The sequence below is a fragment of the Pezoporus flaviventris genome, unplaced genomic scaffold (assembly GCF_033815535.1).
Source record: "Pezoporus flaviventris isolate CSIRO_AGI_PZ_B2104156 unplaced genomic scaffold, CSIRO_AGI_Pfla_v1 ptg000016l, whole genome shotgun sequence".
Taxonomy (NCBI): Eukaryota; Metazoa; Chordata; class Aves; order Psittaciformes; family Psittacidae; genus Pezoporus; species Pezoporus flaviventris.
Window position 1 is genome coordinate 4,959,836 of NW_026892564.1, and position 17,380 is coordinate 4,977,215.

General features: G+C 33.4%; 1 protein-coding gene across 5 annotated transcripts in view; it reads left to right on the forward strand.

Moving 5' to 3' along the window:
* The window catches only part of MGAT4C (MGAT4 family member C), a 393,664-nt gene that overhangs the window by 42,109 nt on the left and 334,175 nt on the right, over positions 1-17,380 (forward strand). Inside the window, exon 2 of one of the 5 annotated variants that reach the window (XM_061454645.1) lies at positions 12,636-12,754. The exons of the other annotated variants lie outside the window; for them this stretch is intronic. The gene's annotated coding sequence lies outside the window, so the exon portion shown is untranslated. The remainder of the gene's footprint in view (positions 1-12,635; positions 12,755-17,380) is intronic. 5 annotated transcript variants of the gene reach the window in all.

Consider the following 17,380-nt stretch of genomic DNA (forward strand, 5'->3'; position numbering starts at 1 on the left):
TGTTTTTTTTTCACAGAGTATTGACAATTACTCTTTATCAGATTTCAGAAAAATATACTTTATAATTTAGTCACTTCCATATCTGAGCTACACATGATAGTCCTAGCACCAGAAACAGAGCAAGATTTCTTTAAATTCCCCCGTAGAAGCCAGATTTGAACCTAGGGTAAAAGTTGTCCTTGATCAAGTACGACACCAAGCTGCCAATCTTTCAGACATGCTCCGTAAATCTAGGATTTCAGCTGTGCACACCCAGAAAAGGGCATGCCTTCAGCTAGACAGAAAGAAAGCTGCTATAACACATCACTACTGCATTGTCAGAGATCTCCAAACTAACCCCATCCTAGCCTCAGTGTGGTCATTTCAGTGGTTCCGCTGATTAGTTCTGCTGAAACTGCAGCTATTAGCATTACATAAATGCAGCTCATGCAGTTTTCAGAAGTAGAGCGTTTTTCTGTGTTTTCTACTATGCAATGCCATGTGAAGACAACAGCTTTGTAGCTCTTAGCTCAAGGATCTCTGTATAATGTCCCCTCAGGTCTTAAATAGTTATTCGTTTTCTAAAGTACAAAAAATAGTCTGTACTCTTCATCTAAGGTTTTTCTAGTGCATGCGGAGAATATAATGGTTCTCTCCACTATTTCAGTCAATACACTTGACTGTCTGAATACTCTCAGAACATACCATTAATTTATTTGCTTTATGCCTGTGAGGGAAAACTCCTTCACTTTTCATGAATTTATTTATTAAAATAATTCAGTAGACAAATGTCCTTCATGAAAATTATCATTTTTTTATTTCTTCATGGTGCTTGAAATCACTATTTTTCTTTTGTTTCATAACTGCCAACAGTCATCAATTAATCACAAACAGACCATCAATAATGAATTAAGCATGAGGCTGCTTTCTTTGCCTCTGGCCATCCCTCCAGTATCAACCTTTTGACGACTAGTAGCTTCACATCCTAATGTCTCTTGAACTGGATCTTGGAACGGTATGTTTTCTGTCAGTTTGCATATGTCATGTTCTTTATTTTGGGGGCACTCCGCTTGGCAGCAAAAGTTTTTTAAGCTAGCATAGCTTAATAGCATTTTTTTTTACCAAAAAAGGAGACATGACTTTAAGGGCATCGAGCTCTGTTCAGCAGAGATCTCACTAGTATTTCATACTAAGCTAATCAGCTCCTACTATTTTAGTGCCTTCCCCTGGTGCTTTAAAGTTTTTCTGCAAGACAGGAGATTAATTCCATCAGTAACAACTTCATTTAGAGCTTGACTAGCTCAATGTACAAAGTCTCTGCTTTGATTTCTGATATGTAAAGAATTAGAAATATTTAAGTTGTATCTTTCACATTTTTTTGTCCTGTTGTTCTTTTGCTGACACAAGAATAAACATCACTGGGTAGTTCTAATTAAAATCTTATTGCTTCTTCTTGAATATTTATTTCAGAAGTACTTATGTGGTGTTCACGAGGTATGCTTTATGACTTGACAATTTTTTTCTGAAGTACCTGCAGTAATTAGGTTCAGAAACTCTATAAATATGAAAATAGACTAACATAATTAATATTTCCAAGCACTTTACAATTTTATTCACAGTAGGCTTTATTTTAGTTCTAACACTACTTTTTCCTCCAGTTTAAGTTGGAACAGAAGAACAAACGATGAAACTCCATTTATTTTCTCTTCTATCTTGAGCTTTCTCTGGATTGAAGACATCAAGGATACTGGTGGTAAATATGATACATGGCATTCACCTGCCTAAAAGTATTTGCTAAATTCACTTAAATCTAAAACACAATACCTTGGAATTTTTCCTACTTAAGTAAAAAAGAAGTAAAGTGAATATATAGTCTTTGAAAGTCTTTGAAGATTCAATAACTTTCCAAAAGGTGTCCAGAGTTGATTTTACATTCTTGTCTTAGCCTGTATTTAGTAACTGAATTAAAAAGGTAGTAAATTTGTTAAAGGAAAGGTTAAAAAAAAAAGAAAAGAAAAGAAAATCTGACATCAAAGAAAAAATCTTTCAATAACCTTTAGACTGTAGTATATTGTGGCAAAATAGTAATAAAGATATCCATTTTCTGCCAAGATTTGTTGGTCATATTTGACTGTAATCACACTAATGAGGCACTCCACTCAGCTGAATGACATGTTCTTTTGCACTAAAAATAAATTACTCTGATTTAAATTAAAAAAAATAAGTATTTGACTTTTTGAATCCACATTAAGCTGCTTCAGGTATGTACTCACGGCCCAGAAAGCCAACCATATCCTGGGCTGCATCAAAGGAAGCCTGACCAGCAGGTCAAATGAGGTGATTTTGCCCCTCTGCTCTCGTGAGATCCCACTTGGAGTAGTGTGTGCAGTTCTGGTGTCCTGAAAAGATGAAGGACATGGAGCCACTGGAGAAAGTTGGAGTGATTTTTTTTTCCCTCCAATTTTGTTTCAAACAGCTATCTTCATACATACTTAAATAAAAGAAGCCTCAAAGCTTGAAGCCAAGCTCAAGCTTCACCTAGGTATTGCTAGGTGAAGCAAATGAATGAGTTAATTTTCTTACACTGGGAGAGATAGAATTATGTCCATTTTGTAGTCCACCTCCTATTCTGCTTTATTCTCTCCATCTGAAAAATAACTTTTTTTTTTTCTGTCTATCGGCCAGGGCTAAACACAGACACACAGACACAGACACAAAAATGAATAGTAGAAAAAACATTACCTTAATGCGAATAATCATCTTGACCCTTTTTCAAAATAATACCTTTTTCGAGAGCATGTGATTTGTAAAAAAAAAGATAGTAAGGTAAAGTCTGCTAGGAAAAAATGAGCCAGAAATGACCAATTTCAATGGAAGTAAGAATTTTATCCATCTCCACAGTTATTGTGTAACTCCTGTGTGGTTTGGGAATTGCAGCCCTGTTATATTAATTATAATTAAGATATGTCTATAAATATTTTATACCTATATAATATTCAAACATTAAATGTCGTAGTAGTGGTACATGGCTAGTTAAATAACAAGGTAGGTGATCTGGTCTTTCTTTGTTTACTAAATTCATCCTATCTGCTTTACAAATCGTGAAAGCAGGAGTGATTTGTAACACTCTGAAATGGCATGGGCAGATAGCATTCATATGTACTGTCAGCCAAGTGGCAAAGAACCCTGGATTGCTAGAGGGAGCAGCTTCTTTACAGGCTTCCTCCTGTCTGACTTCATTTTCACAGATTCTATTGGGAGCAGTCATTTATAAAGAAGCTTCCTCAATCTTGAATCCTGGTAGAGGATAAAATTTCTGCTAATTATTGTAATTGCATGTTTCAATCCATTCAGGAGCACCAAGAATTAATCTTATATGAAATGTGATCAGCAGACAGGTCCTTTAGCTTGTTAATTTGCTGTTTACTAAATCACTATTTTGTTTTACTTTTGATGCTTGAATAGATTCATCTTATTCCTGGATTCAATTGAAGCTTACTTGAGTTGTTTCCAACTAAACTGTCAGAATGAAAAAAAAAAATCAACAGTATAGTTCCATTTTGTGGTGGTAGTAATATAAAAGTTATTTACATGCTATGATTTATATTAGAACTGCTATTAATTTAATGCAGATATTCTTTTTAACAGAACATGATTAATTGCAAAACAAAGTGTAACTCCTTTAAGGACTTAATTCAGTTACACAAACATGAAAATTCCAAGGACTTTCAAAGAACATATCTATTCAAAACTCACAGAAAACTTTTCAAAGGGAGAATTTTTACTTGGTGCAAAATTAATTCTACCTTTAAAAGTCTATAATAATATAGCAGTTCCTGTCTTTTGAGCGCCTGGATCAAAATGTAGATATTGTAACCTGTGCCATAGAATTGAAAAGATTTTAGAATATCTGTAGTAAAGACTGTTAAACCAGTGAATATGTTAACTGAAAATGCTGCTTCCAGGAATATGACTTTGTTATAGTTACTTAGCTTTTCTATTGATGCAAATTTATATTTTTTTATATGTCTCTGATTTTAAATGTGGGAATTAAAAAAAAGCAAGAATTTAAATAATAAACTTCAACCTCAGAAGAAATAATATTTTCACCCTAAATTTGTAAAGTAGTGATCCAATTTTGCGGTGCATTGTCAAATGCAATTATATACACTAAAATACCATCCTAGCAAAATCACTTATAATCACCCTTTTCTTTTTTTTTTAATTGCTTCAGGCTCAGTAGACCAGATACGTTCAAACCAACCACTAAGTTAGGAGTAAGCTTCCTTAGTCAGCCAATTTATTTCATAGAATCATAGAATCATAGAGCCAATTTATTTTTTTATCCTAACATTTACAATTGTAAGTTGTAGCTGACATGCATTGCAAGATCCTGCACCTGGTTTGGGGCAACCCTCAATTTTAATACTGGCTGGGGGATGAAGGGATTAAGAGCAGCCCTGAAGAGGATTTTGGGATAGTGGTGAATGAAAGCTGGACATGAGCCAGCAATGTGCACTTGCAGCCCAGAAAGCCAACTGTATCCTGAGCTGCATCAAAAAAAGTATGGCCAGCATGTTGAGGGAGATGATTCTGCCCCTCTGCTCTGCTCTGGTAAGGCCTCACTTGGAGTATTGCATTCAGCTCTGGTGTCTGGGTCTAGAGAAACCCCACAAGAATGATCACAAGGATAAACACCTCTCCTGTGAGGAAAGGCTGAGAGAGTTGAGGTTATTCACCTTAGAGAAGAGAAGGCTCTGTGGAGACCTTGTGGCTTTTTGATACTTAAAGGCACAGGTTGCCAAGAGAGATAGCAGATGGCTCATCCCTGGAAACATTCAAGATCAGGTTGGATGGGACTCTGAACAATTTAATCTAGGTGAAGATGCCCTTGCTCATTACAGGGTGTTTGGAGTAGGTGATCTTTAAACCCAAACTGTCCTATGATTCCATGGTACATAATCTATACAGACTTAGTCTTTCTTCAGAACAGTTATTTTTAACACACATTTTTCTGTCCACAGGAATTGAGCCTATCAATTGGTCATATTCTTCTAGGTCACATAACACTATTCGAAAGAGAGTGGACAAAGTGAATCGCTGTTACTTCTACTAGATTTGTAAATAGAACATTATATGTTCATTTAAAATTACTAATTAAAAAAAAAAGACAAATTGAAATGAAAATTTGGCATAATATTTAATGTCATAGTTTGAGATGTAGGCCTTTAGAATTATGCGGATTAGCAATCAAATAAACTATGTAACATATAAGCTTGGCAAGCCTCTCAGTCTTCTGAAACATAACTGAATTAGATGAAAGACAATATGCAATATACAGAAAATAGTAGAGTTCATCATCTGCGTGGAAATATTAGTCAATGTAAGAGTCTAATGTGTGTAGCATGAAGATGAGGTGAAGTAGAATTTTTAATTTCATACTTTCAGTTGAAATATATATAATCTCTCAAAATTATTTGCAATTTTCTTTTTTCTCTCTAGTCATTTCCTTAGTGACTTCTAACATTGTTTTTCAGTTCAATCTTAACTGTAAGCACCTTTGTCTGTCAAAATATAAAAGACACTTTCTACTTCAAACTACATGGTTATATATTTTTAATTGGAATATATATATAAAATATATATATATATTTTGTTCTTGGTCTTTTTCTCTGCGTTTCCTCAATTCTCTGCTGGTGAACAAAATGTTGCCTGAGAATCACATCTGAGACCTGTTATCAGCATACACTCAAGTTTATTTTCTATCTCTGCCTGTTTCAGTGCAAACAAGACTTAAGAACACTTGGTATATGCATGAACATACTTGTAAGAACAAGGATACTTGAAAACATGAGGGAAGTCTCACTCAGTCTTCTGAAGGAGAGTTATAGCTCTTCATCCAGATCTGATGGTTAGGACATTTTGTGACCTAAAGATTTCATGTGACACCAGAATTAAATAACCATATTTTTAATCTTTATTTTCTCCTTTCAAATTTTTACACATTCTTTTCACACAGAACATAAGATGTGTTTTCTGCTGTGTTTTTAACCCACTTATAAAAAGCCTGAAAGATGAAGTAGGCTTTATCATTATGAACAAAATTAGATTGCATTTACAGTGGTAAAGCTGAGAACACTTTAATTTCTTAAAAAAAAAATTAAATGCACTCAACATATCTCTGATCATACTATTTCATGTGCAACTTAATTACAGCTCAGTTCTTATTCCGATCCCACCAGTTTGCCTTATTAAACCATACAAATGGAGGATTTAGATAATCACAGATTTATAGAATCATAGAATGGCTAGGGTTGGAAGGGACCTTAAAGAACATCTGGTTTGAACCTGCTTGCCACGGGCAGGGGCACCTTCCAGTAAACACTGAAATATTCCTATGATTATTTTTTTTTTTTCTTTTTTTTTAATAATTTGATCTTGGTTTTGGACCTGGAATTGTTTAAACAATTTACCAAACAGTGTCTAAAAAATGTTATTTTTCTTATTCAGAAAATTAAACTAAAGGTCTCTTTATGAGTATTGAGACACCAGATTTTTTAAAAACTGGACACTTGAAAAAAATAGAAGGAATAAACACTCAGATTGTCTCATGAGATCATTTGAAGATAGTTGGTACTCAACATGCCACCTAGCAAAATGGTGAAGACATCAGATACAACAGAGATAGACTTGAAAACCTATAACCAGAACAATGATAGTTAATAAAATCTCTACAACTCTGACTTTTGATGGGTTAGGAGAAATCATCTTAAAAAGAGAACATTTATTGCCTAGTTTGGATTATTTGTCGTGAACTAAGTCTTTTTAGTCAAGACATTTGGTATCTTAGGGTGAGCTCCAAATAAAGTACTCATTTTTGTCTATAGATCCTGTAGCTTCTGATTTTATTCTTTATAGTTGATTTCATTTACCAATGAATTTGTTTCCAGAGAGAGTATGACTCAGACATGACTCAGAATTCATTACACATGCTTTCAAGAAGAAAAAGGAAAAGAACGATTTGTTTTCTGATTACAGTTGTCAATGACACTGCAGGCTCCCCATTTTTAAGTGACAGTCACTTCTTACTGAGAGAGCTGCAGATATGCCTCAAAGATAATTTATCACAATTAGAATTCTATCACCACAGAAGAAGGACATATTGCATATGCTCATGTGTGTGATTGTGAAGGTGCAGAGGACTACTCATCTGAGCTGAGCTAGCCCTGTGGTTTGATTTAACAGTAGGTGTTGAATATTCAGGATAGAATATTAGTATAATTAGTGAGAAAATTCCTAAAATGGACTTTATAAAAAATAAGCATGCTATGGTATTCTCAAAATGATGGATTAATGATTAAAAATGAGAGAGAAAGAAACTAGACCTCTATAAATTATATGAAAGGATCACTTTGAGAAGCATTTCAGTTACTAATGACTTCTTATTTTTAAGGTTTATTTTTGACATCTCCATTTAAACAAGTCAATCATTGAACTATGTAATTAATTAACTGAAAACTTTTTATTTCCTTCTACTTACCTGCTGAACTACTCTACTAATCTTTTGTAATAAGTATACATTTGCCACAAGCTGTGTTTAATAGTTGTTATACAAACATATTTTTAAAAATGTAATTTCTATTATGTCAGATACTTCTACAATAATAATAAATATTAATAGAAAAAAATCAGTCTATGGCATGTTAAAAAGAACTTTTCAAAGAGGAGATGATAAGAATCCCAAGTTCAATCTGTTTAATCAGTAGGTTTTTGTTTATTTTGCTTACTTCTGGTTTTTTGCTTACTTTTTATCAGTGTTTTGCTTACTTTGGCTGTTCCTGGTTTAATTTTGTATAGGTTAACCTAGCTGCTTAATTGCACATAACTTGTTTGCTTGTTTGTTTGTTTTTATTTGGGTATATGTAAATACATTTATGAGTAACGAGCAGTTTGCTTTTTAAATGAAAGAAAATCATTCTTCATATAAGCTGAAAGGATGCTGCTTTATTAAATATCATTTTCACACAGTGTGTAAGAAGAGTATCATAAGCTAATACTAATAAAGTCTTATTCTGTATTTCCTGTACTACATATGATATTTCACTTGCAACTTTCAGATGAGAATTTAGTCAAGCAAGACTATTGTGATGACAGAAATTCAGATGATATTTTCACTGCCTTTATGTTATATTATGTATGATTTATATAAGAGATACAGTTGAGAATTATTAGAAAAAGAAAAAGATCAGGTTATTTAAAATATATCTTTTTTCAAAATAGAGCTGTTTTAATAAAAATATCAGCGTGGAAGCTTTACTGAGTCCAAGACTGAATATGTATGTATGTATACAAACCCACTGAGAAAAAAAACAGTGAGAGGGGTCGCTTGTGGACTGTAGGAACTCCAGGAACAAATCTCCCTCCCTCTCTTTGAGTTGGTAGAATTAATTTGCTTGGGTTTCTTTTGTGCCAGGTGATGTTCCTATACAATAGATATGAGATTCATGATTTTCCAGCTCTTCTTTCTCCTCCTCTGGAATATTTGATAATATACAGAAAATAACATAAACAGGAGGAAGTAACTACTTTTACAGCCTGAATGTTGCTTTCTCACCAGTTAGGTGAGCAGCAATTCAGTCCCTACTCTCAATAAGGTGATACAGATCTTGAACTTCAGTCCATCCAGGAGAGATTAGCCACATCAGTACATCTTTAGAGGAATTCTTGTGTTTCTTTTCCCTTCCCACAAAGAAGTCAACTTCCTTTATTTGCAGTCTAATAGTGGATAGAAATTGATGTCAAAACACTGGAAATCTTTTGCTTCTCACCCGATCTTAAGAAGAACTACTCAAATGTCACAACAGAACATGGTACAATATACGATGTAAACTGTGACTTTCCAGTAACAGTAAAAAGGCATAGGCTGGAAACAGTACAGGTTGATATACTGTTCAGTGATAAATTTACCACTGAAGAGCAACAAGATTTTTGAAGATAGAATGAATCAGAGAAAAGATGAGCTGGGAACATATTGAGACTACTGATATTTTCTGGGAAGTGGTTCCAGATCTATGAATAGGCGTATAAAAGACCATAAAGTTATATGTAATTGAAGAGATGGAAGGAAAGGGGTTAAAAGATGATAAAGGAAGACATTTAATACAGAAAATATGCCCCAGTGATGGCCTTAAAAAAGGGGCAAATGTAATCTGTCAACATAAAAGATTTTAGATGTCCTGAGCTATATCAAATAATAATATTTAAAAAAAAAAAAGCCTTGTTTTCCCATAAAATCATTGAAGTAGAAGTAGATTTTGTCTTTAAAATGGTATAACTAAGTCTAGTTAGGCTAAGCAATTTTATAATAAGATTTTTAAAATTAATTAAGGTTGCTGGATTTGATGATTTTATCTTAGATGTTTGCTGTGGGCATCAGGTGCCTCAGGCTTTACTTATCTTTATTCATCTTTACTCTCTATCAGGAAAGAACAGTTTTGATGATACATAAGAAAAGTACATGTTTTCAATGCTCCAATATTCTTTTAATATGAAAGCATCACTACCAAACTCAGTTATTGCCTTACTAGTCAATGATGCACAAGGTGTGAACTATGATGTGAAATGAACTTCCATGGGTTTCTTTTCCTTTATTTTTCTTTCATCAGCTACCTGCTAGTCTTGTTACTATCAATTCACTATTTATAACCAATAAAGGTTCTTCAGTGAACTTTCTTATTTTAACATTATTTTTGCCCTATTAGTATTCCTTGTAACATTTTGCCAGTCTTCTGTTCACTGCTCCTTATCTTCTACTGCAAGGCTTAAATCACAAAATGTCCTGCTTATTGTCCTTCCACTTTCATTTTCAATACTATGTTATCATAAACCTTCCATTACTTTAACAGCTCTTCATAAAAACAGATTAAGAGATGTATATTGCTTCCTTTTTTTTTTTTAAGAATTTTACTTTGTATCATCTCTTGAATCCATAGTTTTTTCTATGTTGTTAATGATGTTTCCCCTTAATCCTGAGGCTTGTGAGGTCTAACGTTTAAGATTAATTTTAAACATACCCAGGGCCACTACTGAGAGTGGTACTTGCTCAAATTGAAAAGATGTGTTTGTATGTTTACACTTAAGTAAAATTCTTGATTATTTTGGCAAAGGAGAAGATTGGAAAGTTTAACCAAATGCCTTCTTCAAAATATAAAATGTATGCTTAAGAATTTAAGGTATCATTCTTCAGATTTGGAGATACAGTCACATAAAAATGTTTATGTGCACAAAAGTAACAGAGATGACAAGGTGCCAAATGAAATCATTGACAATATTTACTATCAATGAGAAGTGTAATTTCTCAAAATATTGCACTACCAATGTGTTTTAGAAGTAATCTGAAATTTCATAAATGACCAAATATGTCTTTGGTTTTAGTTTTCCACGTGCTTTATAATAATCAAGAGGCTTTTATTCAGCAGGATGAACTGTTGGATTCTTCTTATTTTTTTTTTTTTTCCCTGACTCAAAATTGATGCATGTTTGTATCACCGGGTTTCAAAGGCAGCAGCATAAATTAAGATTCAAACATCCTGCTGTATGTTATTTAGCTTTTCTCAGGTCCAGCATCTATATTATTTATTTCAGTTGAAGAGCTGAAATGTCTTCAAAGTTACCTGATCTTTAAACTTGTAATTTAAGGCAAGTAGCTTTACCTCAAATTCCTTTGATATATTTCATTTGAGAAAAGGCCTGAGGTGTTCAAAGAATTTCACAGACAGAGTGAGCAACAAAAATCTATTCCTTGAAAGACAGGGAAAATATTTTTTTTCCTCCTTTGAAATCTGATTTTAGGTTACATGTCAAAGTATTTTATTTTCATTTCATTGAAGATCCTTGTTATAAAACATTTGTTCATACAGTGTCTGCGTTTGAGAACAAAGTTCTACACTTTAAGTTATTACATGATTCAATATGATAAAGCACTTTGTTGTTTTACCTTACCATGTCTTATTTTTTTATTGATGATGCTTTTCTTAATCATCATTTTCTTTATATGGTGAAAGTGATGAATATTACACCTGGGATGGGGCAATCCAGGCACAGCTACAGGCTGGGCAGAGAAGAGATTCAGAGCAGCCCTGCGGAGAAGGGCTTGGGGGTGTTGGTCAATGAGAAAATGAACATGAGCCAGCAGCGTGCGCTCGCAGCCCCGAAAGCCAACCATATCCTGGGCTGCATCAAAAGGAGTGTGACCAACAGGTCGAAGGAGGTGATCCTGCCCCTCTACTCTGCTCTTGTGAGACCTCACCTGGAGTACTGTGTGCAGTTCTGGTGTCCTCAACATAAAAAGGACATGGAACTGTTGGAACAAGTCCAGAGAAGGGCCACGAGGATGATCAGGGGATTGGAGCACCTCCCATATGAGGACTGGCTGAGGAAGTTGGGGCTTTTCAGCCTGGATAAGAGAAGGCTGCGTGGAGACCTCATAGCAGCCTTCCAATATAGGTGAAGGGGGCCTACAAAGATGGCAAAGAGGGACTCCTCATCAGGGGCTGTAGCAATAGCATAAGGGTTAATGGATTTAAACTTAAACAGGGGAAGTTCAGCTTAGATATAAGGAAGAAGTTCTTTACTGTGATGCTGGTGAGGCACTGGAGCAGGTCACCCAAAGAAGTGGTATATGCTCTATCCCTGGCAGTGTTCAACGACAGAGCCTTGGGTGACATGGTGTAGGGTGAGAAATCCCTACCTATGGCAATGGGGTTGGAACTAGTTCGTTCTTTCCAACCCTAACCTTTCTATGATTCTGTAAATCTATGATCCTACTCCTTTGAGCATAAGCTTTAAGTATTGCAGGATTACTTATGTGGAAATTATTAATAACTTTAAGTAAAATCCCCAATTCTTTTGTATTTAAGAAAAAAAAAAGAAATGAAAAAAAAAAGTCATTTTTAGATTTTTTTTTAGTATCATTTGAAAGTTATTATCATTTGAAAGCTAATCCTGAATATCTAGATGGTATTAATAAAATTAATAAAATAAATAATGATAAAAAAGTTTCCTGCCTGGTATTTTGTGCACATCATACAATATGTCAATAACACATGTTATACTTGCAACCAATCTCTACTTTCCAATTTTGGAAATTTTTGTCTGCCTGTGTTTTTTTAAATTCTTTTTTTTTTAATACATCTATATATCTGCTTTAAATCTGGTCCAATCCTTCCTTTCTGTAAAACATATGATATATAAAGAATTACAACCTTGAATAGTATAAATTTCACACTCTCCTGCGATGAGTCATGTAATTTGCAAGTGACAAAATCTGAAAATTGCTTATTATTTTCTTCCTTTTTTAGATCTATAGAAGTCTTTTTATATGTATACCCAGTCATGTAGCTTTTATTTATAAATTATTTTAAACTTTTCTCTTATTTTTATTATTGCCATTCTGTCTAAATAATGCATTCTTAACTTCATGTTTACCTCCCCCTATTTTTATTTTTCAACACATGCGTCATTCCTCTCTGTATCTTATTCTTCTTATGTTTTTTCCACTTCACTTCTAACTGTTTATGTGTCCTGCTCAGTTGTCCCATATTTCTTGAAATTCCTGTCTACCTTGCAGAAAGGACTTTTAAATATTTTTGTTTCAGATTTATTTCCTGAATACTTTTCCTGAAGTTGAGTAGTTCCAGTTTGCCATCTAAAGAAGTACTGTTCATGACAAATATATATTCAAAAGAGAAATAATCCTGCTGCACCAAGCAAGAAGGTCATGATAATACCTCATTCATTTGAACTGGCAATATATGTTTTCCTTGAAACTTATTCCTATGACCTAGCTGCAGAATTAAGTCTAATTTTGTTCTTTCAGTTAAAACTTAAAAGTTTAATTAATAGGTTTTATCTTAAGAGAAAAGACAAGATGGATAATTTCCCCTTTGAGATAGATAGTAACAGCAAGTGTAATTTATCTTTTTTAAAGGAATAGCAATTTGATAATTTCATGATTGCCTTGTTTGTCTCAATTTTGCATAGAACTTTGCCTAATTATTTGGCCACATTTTTCTTGTGAAGCTTTAATAGGGGAATTTGCTGGACTAAAAAAAAAAAAAAAATTTACTAAATTCACAGTCTTGAATTTCAGTACTAACATGTTGGTTGAAATCATGGCATATATCCTAGCAATAAAAATTAAATGTAGGTTTACACATCATAATGTAATTATGTAAGTACAACGTAATGTGTGTAAGTACTAAAACTGCGTAGCTGCATGGTTGGTAAGTATAACAGCATCAGTAACAAAATGAGAGAAAGGAATAAACCAATAGATTCAATCTGCAGTCATTCTCTCATAGTACTGTACTTTTTCTCACTGTAATTTCTGTTTTTCTAAGTGTAACATAATTAATAAGTGTGTCACAGGCTGCTCTAATTAGAGATAATATTTATCACAATTGGGATTGTGAATTCTGATTATGCTTTTATAAAGCTAACTTAACCTCTCACATGTTCCTAATAAAGATTGAAAAAATTGTGTCCATTTTACCAAAACACTTTCTGGCAGAATAATACATTACCTGTGTCTAACAGCATGTTTACCACTTTTGGAAATGGACAGATGATTTGAGATCTTAAGTATTTCAGTAGATATATTAACACTGTTAAAGGCATCAGCTGAACTGTTAATGAAAATGCAGTCAGAAAACCGGAATTTACTTATTCCAAAAGTGCCCTGGAAAGACTGCTCAACAAGGCTGTTTCCCCTGGCACAGAGTAGGCACTACCACATTGTTTCACTAAATGGCTGCTTTGGCACTAATGATATGTGTGAGTTTTGGCTCATTTCTGATATACCCACATAGATACAGCTTGACACTATCCATAAATATATATTTTATGTAGCTCATGAGAGAGAAATACTGTACACAACGTCATGGCTTTACATAGTCCTGTTTCTGCAGTTATTAAGATTTGCATTTGTAATCAATTTTAATTTCAATTTATAACCCATCATGTTCATTTGGAATTCTTTGTGCAGGCAGTAACATCTGTGCTAATGAATTTTGTGTGATGCCTCATGAATAAATAATAGTTCCTTCTAGTTTTGCTGAAAAAAAAATCAGCCCTATATTACTGATATTTGTTTAAGAGGTCATCAAATTGAAACTGTTTTCTGCAGTATTTAATAAAAGATGCTGTATTATATACACCTGACATAAATGACCTATAGAGACAGATGCTCATTATAGAGCAATTAGATAAAACATCAAACACATCTTGTTCCACATCAACAATTTCATTTTTTTACAAAATAATAGTAAGAGGAGCCAGAACAGGCATTTTGTCTTGCTATGCATTCTATACTTGAATTAAAGTTGGAAACACTTAAGAAGAACTTTCATTGCTTGTTTGGATAGAAGTTGATCTAATTTCCACTGCCTAAAATTAGTCTGGAAAAACCTTTGAGAATGGGCCCGTAGGATTTTTGTATTCAGGACAAATTGAACAGCATCTGGTCCAATAACATTTTTCAGTAGAGGCAGTTAATTTACACACTTCAGCACATCCGTTTTTTGAGCTTCTTTGAATATGGATATATTGAAGATAGGATGTAATCATTCTTTTTCTGTATGGTTTACTATTTTGTTTATTTTATTGTTTGTTTTTTTTTTGTGTGGTTTTATTTTGTTGTATGTGAAAGAGAGGAACTGTTCTTGTTGATGGGGGATAATGGAGGGTTTTTTAAGTAAAGCAGGAACTGTCTTCCCTCTCCTTTTTCTGTTAATATATATATAATACATTACTGTATCAAAAGATGGTGAGATCCTGGAGACATTTCTTAAGCAAAAGTGTCAATGGGATACTATTAGCTGACTTACATCAATATGAATTTCTGATAACAACATAGCTCAAACCTTACAATGAAAGACAAAACAATTCACTGCCCAGTATACACTGAGACAGATTAGGAATCATAACAATTAAGCAGAAAAAAAAATAGTTCTTTTATTATTGTATTAAGTATTAGTTTTGCACAGATGTCTATTGTAAATAGTGTTTCATCTGATACCTTAAATCCTGTTAAAGTGAAAAACAGAATTTTTGTTTCTCATAGGCAACACAAAATAGATCTTCAATATTTGAAAAAACTATAAACAAGATCATCATAATATACTAAATTCAGGATTAAGAAAAAAAATAGAAAAACTCTTCACTACCATCATACAACAGTTTTCTTAGATTTCAGAAACCCAGGTGTGTAGCATCAAGTACTGAAGAGAGAGTAAGGTAATTCTGAAAATAAAAAATATAGTTAATGAAGTTTGAGTTGAAATAATGTAATTCAAAGAGATTGTTAGTTTTTATTTTAACTTGTATTATTACTAAATACCTGACGAATTGAACATTAAGTGCATTCACTATATTAACTTTTCCATTGCGAAAGTTGAAACTTCTCTAGGTTAAAACCTAGGTAAATGCATCTCATTATAAATATATGCAGAAATAGATTGTCAATGCTTACCTAGCTATTGTAACTGGTGTTTCAAAAGCTATAGGCAATACAACGTTATTACAACAAATCAAACCACAGTAATTTTCAAGAACATAAAATTTGCATATATTACCTTGAACTGATACCTGACAGAGTGAGTGGCATTTCTGAAGCTATTTCATATTATGCTTAATCCTTCAAAATGGCAGGGAAAGCAGTATAAATGCTTTAACATTTCCTTGCCTTAATGAAAGAGGTTAGTTTTCAATGTTCTGGTGATGTGTCTGCCAATTTGTTTTCTTTTTTTTCTTAATGAACCCAAGTTGTTTATTAGTGGCTTAATATATTTTTCATTAGTTTCCTAGCAGCATAATGGTTAGAAACAGGTAGGCTTTTCTCATTTAATAGTAGATTTACCTTTTTTAATGTCTTTTGTCTTACATGGTTCAGTAATTTGGAGAAATGAAAACAGTACAGTAAACAAATTATACTTTTCATCTGTTGTGCTTTTCTCTTAGCTCTGTGTGTAGAGTTAATGTTAGAAAAATTTCTGTGAAAGGAAAAGGCTGAAGACTTGTTCAGCTAGGAACTGCATAGAATTAGCTGATAAGAGCAACTTATTTCAATTTACTGAATCACTCAGTAAATTCATGGAGGTTTAGTCCATTTTGAAATATCCTTTCCACCAGATTACCAAGTCTGAAATGCAGTCAGCCTTCTAAAGGTGAGTCATGACGCAAGAAGGCCAGAGACAGAAAGAAATGCAGAGACCATGTATCTGCTTTAATTTGTGAAGGTTTCCTCTGAGAATGGAAATCCTTTGATTTCTTCTTGTGTGGGTACACTTCTGTCCTCTAGCTTTTTCAATAAGTCCCTAAATGTAAGAAAAGAAAACAACCTTTGCTAATGATAAAGGGCTCCTCTTCCTATTAGATCTTAGCATCAAGCTCCTATTATCTTTGACTCACAGTGCACAGCCTGGATCTAAGGAAAATCCCCTGTAGAGAGTAACATGGCTCTCAATACACTTTTCTGAAAAATAGAGGTCATTGGTCAACCTTGAAAACTTGATAGCTTGAAATTCCTGCTGTTTAGCTGAGTGTGATAGTCAATTGCCCCAAACAAGTCTGGGTCAGAAGCTCTAATTACTACAGGAATATTATTAGAAATGAAAGGTTTGGTTTTCTAAACCTAAAACTCAAGTTCCTCAAAGGACTACCAGGTAGCAGTTTCTCAATGCTCCCAGGGTATACTGACTTAGGGAAAAAAAAGATATTAAGAGAGTCTTCCTTAATTTTGAGAGTTTAGTCTGTTACTATTTGAAGCTTCCTAAACTAGGTGGAACCCTAGCCTATGTGCTTAACTTTGCTTACATTTTAAAAGTCTGAAAGTTCAAGAATATTTATGCTGTCTTCTGATAAATAGTAAAAAGATTTCTAGGGATCTAACATAACTGCACCATTTTCATCTTCCAATATGAACACTAACTACCTTTAGATAATTAATTAAAATCATTATGGTGACAGTATACATGACGTACATTTTTGTGTTCAAAGACAAATCTTGAGTCTTGGAGGAACATAGGCCTTTAAAACTCTCCTTCTGTCATTCATGCTGGTAATTGTGTAAATGAGTCTCACTTGGAATATAATCAGGAACATGAAAAATATTCTCCATACAATTTTCAGTAATCATATTCTTTGCAATCTTAGAAATCATCAAAATATTCTTGTGACCATGGGTTGAATTTTCATCTTTTTTTTTTTTTTGTTCAGGAGAACAACTAAACTTGTCTTTACTGCTGAGTTGGCAGAAGTATATAATTTAACAAGAATGAATAGAAGTAGGTGTCTTATCACTGTGTGTTTATCTGTTCACTAGCAGATTGTTTTGTATTCATAG